This window comes from Perca flavescens, chromosome 2 (assembly GCF_004354835.1).
Source record: "Perca flavescens isolate YP-PL-M2 chromosome 2, PFLA_1.0, whole genome shotgun sequence".
In the NCBI taxonomy this organism is placed as follows: Eukaryota; Metazoa; Chordata; class Actinopteri; order Perciformes; family Percidae; genus Perca; species Perca flavescens.
Genome location: NC_041332.1, coordinates 7,703,954 through 7,710,368, shown reverse-complemented (window position 1 = coordinate 7,710,368; position 6,415 = coordinate 7,703,954).

Below are 6,415 nucleotides of genomic sequence, written 5' to 3'. Positions count from 1 at the left end.
TCCCCAGATAAATAGCATTAATAAACAGAACTAATAATACAACTTTTTCAAATTATGTTTATGCCTGGAACAAAACAAAAAAAATCAGTTTTATTCTGCAGTGGACAGAACGTTGTTTGGATCCAAATCAACAGTTATTGACGATTACCTTCAAATACCTTCCCTGTTTTGGGAAATGGTTGGTCTATATTACACTTAATGAATTCATGATTATTAGACCGCTTGCAGTAAATTTGTCCCCTCAAAGTTTTTGAAAGATGTATGACATCGTTGGTCTGCTTGACTGCTTTGAATTCAGGCAGCCAGACGGCACAGTTTTAATGTTTAAAGGAATAGTTTGAAATTTTGGGAAATCCGAAAAAAAAAAAAAAAAAAAAAAAAAAAAATGCTATCTCATAGCTGTGTGTTAAACATGAAGCCACTGCCAGCAGATGGTTGGCTTAGCTTAGCATAAAACAGTGGAAACAAGGGGGGAAACGGCTAGCCTGGCTCTGTCCAAAGATAAGAGAGTTAATTCAAATGTTACATCTGGTTAAATTCGTGAAATACCAAACTCATGAGCGACTAATCCATAGGCATAATTCACTGGGGTGGATGGTTTTTTCAACAACAAAAATGATCAAAACTGTTCTTTTTCCAAGGTTTTTGTGGCTTTTTTGGAATGTTTTTGTCATTTCTTTCCGACAGTTTTTGTAACATTTTTGTTGCCTTTTTCAGACTTTTTGCCGCCTTTTCCAGATTTGTCGAGTTTTAAGTTTTCTGATGTTTTTGGTCACTTACAATGCATGCATACATGTCCCGGGACCTCCCTAGATAGATGGAGATCCCCCCCCATGTTAAACCCAAAGTTACGGCCCTGGTCTAACCCTAATCTACGGACACACATATTCCATGTTGATTTGGCGGTGTGTTCTACATGAACAGTGGGTGGTAGAAGCTGTACAGAGAGAAAAACACAGGTGCTCGGCTCTGGATCTCAAATGGAACGACGACACGTGCGAGGCAGCTGAGACGCACCTCGCGGCTTTAACCAAAACCAAGTCAGTCGTTTCTGTCGGGATCAGAGGCCGGCTGCGGACGTGAGGCGTCTCGTTAGAAATGAAATGATATACCTTGTCGGTATTAAGCGAAGGCTTCCCGTGTTGAGAATAAAGACGGAGTAATCACATCCCCGCTGGGTCTTCAATCCATCTGAAAACAGGAAAGGAAAACCGAGAGACTAGCAAACATTCCACAATAATACCCATGTCATATAATGTACAGCAACCTTTACTTCTCTTCTTCCTTTTTCTGTCCGTCTTTTTCCGTAACCACAATACTACAGTAATACTTCGGACCTTTTAACGCATTAACACATTTTTATGTACAATTCCTTCGTCAGTATGTAACCTTTAAGAAAATAAAGAAAAAGAAAAAAGAAAAAAAAAAAATACAAGAAGTGCCGTACAAATAGAAGCCTAATATTTTTTGTTTTGTGTGAGTGTACTGTACACCTGTATAATGTATATTTTAATATTTATATGCAGCTGTTGTATTAAAAGTATATTTTTAAAATAAAAAAAATGGGTCTGTGTTTCCTTTTAATGTTAGTTCAGAGAAGATGAAGTGCTCGCTGCAGCATGTGGTGACATTTTCCTGTAATGACGGCAAAAGTGATTATTTTATTTCACAAATCCGCCTTAGAGCACTTTGCTGACTTTGACTCGCTAATTGCAAGTTGTCAGGTGTTGTGTGAGGCAGTCAGACCAATTTAAGGTGTTGCTGCTTGTGTTTTCTGCTCATTTACATCTCAGGATGTTCATAAATGCTGCACAGCACCGCCAGCAGGTCACACACAGTTACTGCATCTGTCCTGAAAGTAGCTTCTTTTTTATTTTTTAACTTCTTCCTGAAGGAATGAAAGCAAAGATAGAGCCCTTTGTACGTTTTGGCGTGCACTGGCAATGATTGCTTGACAGGCTGGGCAACGATTCACCCACGCAGGATCCAACTCATACCAGTTTTGTGGAGAAAAGCGCCAACTGCCGATCAGTCTCCTTCAGTTTATGGGGAATTTTAGCCCTCAGTGTTGTCTTACATAGGAGCAACTGTTCTACTTAATCCCAGGTTGTGTGAGGACATATGTCTAATCCCAGAGCTTTACCCTGCATTAAACCCAATTTGTTAAAAAAATTCAAAATTTCACTTGATAGTTTTTGTTTCATTTGCACAAGTTCTAAAATATCCGTCTCTGGCATCATTGCTTACGGTTGCCCAGCTGTCCGTGAGTTGTAGATGTTTCAAATTTTTGTCCAAGTACTTTTAAAGGTCCCATATCAGGCCAGTTTTCAGGTTCATCCTTGTATTCTGGGTTTCTACTAGAGCATGTTTACATGCTTTAATGTTAAAGAAACGCATTCTTCCCTCTAAATATACCTGTATTCACCCTCTGTCTGAAACGCTCCGTTTTAGCACGCTTCTCTTTAAGGCCACCGCCCGAAAAAAAGTGTGCTCTGATTGGTCAGCGTTTCCGGGTCTTCTGCATCTGCGCCATTTGCGTCTCTCCGCCGTCATTGCAGCCGGGTAATGACTGTAACAGCATTGTAGCGGCATTTTCTACCTGTGTAGAGTATATCTGACATCACGTTCCCTGCAACTTGTTTAAAGGCACAGTTTCTGAATACGGAAATACTGTGGGTTGAGCATTTTGATACTTTCACAGTATTTATGTAGCACCTTGACTCGGATTTCTAATAAATAAATAAAAAAAGACACTTAAATCTCTAACGTTTTACAATATGGGACCTTTAAAGGTAGAGAGCTGCAGAGTGTTTCGATGGACGCTGCAAGAAAAAGGCTAAGAGGATCATTAAGATTTAAACCACACGGGTAACAGCGTTTCCTCCCTGGTGAGGTCCGGAAGAACGGGCCGGATACACCAGGCCTGCACCGAGAGACTCAGGAAGAGCTTCTACCCCCCCCCCCCCAATCCTAGATGAGGACACCGCCTAAGTTTCCCCTAAATCCTAGAACAACCCCTGCGTATAGCTGACCTGTGTGGAGCTACTGCGACATGACTTAGCGCTTGGCAAAGATGAGAGAGGACGGCAAAGGTTAAAGGGTTGGAAAAAAAGGCAATTCAATAAAAGAAAATGGACGGATGAATTTGCCTTTATTTTGCCACCTCATACCAATCCTAAACCACTTTGTTTAATTTGCCAAACGACAATTGTTGTATGCAAGGTTTTTATCTGATAAATATTATGTTTATTAACTGGCCCACTGGCAAAGCAAGTTGAGCATCCCTGCCCTATGGTTTCTGACTTTATATCCAAAGAGAACCAATTTTGGTTGTTGGCGGCATAAAGGTGGAGTGTCTGTGAGGCTTATAGCGCCCCACAATCCTACACCCACCCTTGTGTTGTCCTTCAGGTCACCGGGACCCAAAAGGTCAACACAAGGGTTATGTACTTCCGTTTATTTTGTTGAGAATTGCTCTCTAAACCCTGTCTCTTGTAAAGTAAGTAAGAAAGTTTGTTTCTAGAGCACATTTAAACACAGTTTAAGCTGGCCAAAATGTTGTACAAACAAGCACTAAGGTGCTGTATTAACCCTTGTTTTGTCCATTGGGTCACAAGGACCCGAAGGACCACACAAGGGTTATGGCAGAGCACACACACACAACAGCCAAGACTCAAGATTTTATTACTAAAGAATCCTTTATTCGATTTGGGATTGTTCCTATTCACATTGATGTTAAAAGGTACAGTAATTAAAAACATCAAAGTCAAGTGTCCCCCTTCAGTGAATTACTGTTCAACATTGCACAATGCCCAAGCTCCGGAAAGACACTGTTAACCATTGGTCCCTTTATTCACGAGTCAAAAACATCAGAGGAGCAGCAACAACAACAAAAGAAAATCCTGGAAACCACATCAGGATGAATGGGAACGAGATCCACAGTTACCTCGCCGTGTGAGGGGAATAAAAACAGAAGAGAAAGGACTCTGTCAGCGTTTACATGTCACTCCGTTGGCTGCTGTAAACTCCCGTTAACCGGTGCAGGACTCACGAGTGGAAAAGTGGTTTTGAAGTAGAGACGAGGAGACGGAGGTTACAAACACGCACCGACAGCTTGACGGGGACGTGTCACAACTCATCTGTGTCAAGACGAACAGAAAAATAAGGGGGAGGAAAAAAAAAAATGTGTGAATCACATTTTAGCTTATAAAAAAAAACAGCGCTTTTCTTTTTTTGACGAGTCGTGCTCCACACCTCTTACTTAAATCGGCAACAATTAATTACAAATCAGAATTGTTGACAAGAAAAAAAAAAAAAAAAAAAAATCCCACCGTGGGATCAACACGTTTTAACTTCTCAGGAGGTTTCACCAGCTGCTTCTCAGACCCATATTTGCATCGTCATGGTCTGTCGCACAGCAGTCAGCACAAAACGCAATGCCAAGGCTGACTAATAGAAAAACATCAAAACAGTGGCTTCAGTTACAGCTATGAAATACAGTAAATGTAAAAACAATGAGTAAAATCGGCCTTCTCTTTTCAGAGTTTTCAGGCTTTTTTTTCCCTCAAAATGGCTTTAAAGAAGTTCATTTTGAAAACCCTAACCCTAAACCATATCAGATGTTTTAAAGGTCCAATGTTTGGGAATTTCTCCCATCTAGCGTTGAGATGAGAAATCATCTCTCTGGCGCCACGCAGTTCAAGGTACGTATTACAGCTACGGTAGCCTTCACACTTCAAAAAGAAGAAGACTCCTGTTCCTGAAATTTGGATTTTGAATCCGTGTGGTCCTCCATGTTTCCTTCTTCAAAGTTGCCGGGGGCCGGGAAGCTACGATACCCGTTAGCAGCGTTAGCAGCACCTGTGAGTTTATCGTGTGACAGAGAAAACATTAAAAGGCGGAGCAGTACGTCCTGTATGTCCCTTACAGGCTAATGTATTTCAAGATGGAGCATGAATATGGAGTGTCTACCCCAGTTCATGCGAACGCAAACGGAAAAGTTCAAGCCAATAGGAATACTTGGAATTGATGGTGGTGGTAAATATTCATGAAAAAGGACAAGTTGGTGAACGGGCAACACAGATTTTGATAGTGAACAACTAAACACGTTACACACTGGGCCTTTAACACGGTTGTCACACAGTTGTCGACTAAATGGTCAACTATTTTGATAATCGATTAAGCCTTTTGAGTCATTTCTCTGATTCCAGCTTCTTAAAACTGAATATCTTTGAGTTGTGGACAAAACAAGACATTTGAGGACTGTCATCTTGGGCTTTTTGGGAAAACGCTGATTGACATTTTCCGCCATTTTAGAGACCAAACGACTAATCGAGAAAATGATCAACAGATGAATCGACAATGAAATGAACAGTTAGATGCAGCCCTATTTAACAAATAATGAGATCCTGTCCGTACTTTTTTTTTTGCCATGTCCCAGCCTCTATTTTGACCAATGGCATAAGACCTGCTTCTTCTTCTTTTTCGTGGAGTTATTGCATTCAGAAATCTGACGGCATCCGTTTATATCAGACCTCCAGGGCCTTCATCTGCTTTATCCAAACACTGGGCAGCTCTCTCCGCTTACTTCAGCTGAAATGCATCTTGGCTCTGTCGTTCCTCTGATAAACATCGGTGCTGGACGGAGGTCTTGGCGGGACAACAGTGGCGTTCAAGTATCAAAGCGCAATCAGAGAGAGCCGAGCTCTGCGGCCGGCCGGCTTCTGAGGAAAATCATCCCGTTCGGGGACGGAGGTGTAGATGAAACACTATCTTTGATGGCGGAAACTGCTGCACACACGATGATATCGCCTCGCGCTCAAGTGCTATGCAAAAATCACTTTTTTGGGGGGGTGTGTGTGAACGTTTCAACTGCCAGATGGTGGCAAAAGGAGGGATTTTGATAACTGAGATTTAAGGTGAAACGAAAAAAAAAAAAAAAAAAAAAAAAATCACTTCACAGCTGAGTGAAAGCTTCTTCGCCTTTTACTCGCTCTCGTTTGCGACTGTGATTTGAAGGTCACGTTCCAATTTGTCACCTGAACATACTCCGAGATCATATGTGCACACTAGGGGTGGGGGTAAAAAAAAAATCGATTTGCGTGTGTATCATGATTTGTTTTGTTGCGACGATTGTTTTTAGATTGATTCTTTTCCTCAGAATCGATATTTATTATTTTAACCATAATTCACCTAAATATTTCCTTTGCGTGCGGTGCCGCCATCATATCGGTTTACAGCAAAGCAGAGCAAAAGCTGAAAAAGCACAAAATCCATGTTCTGCTCTTCTTTACAAATGAAATACATGTCTGTGCATTCTTCTTAGAAAATAAGTTTTTTTTTTTTTTTTTTTTTTTTTTTTTAGAAACGTCTCATGATACATTGTCTCTAAAAGTGTATTATTCTACTCTTGCAT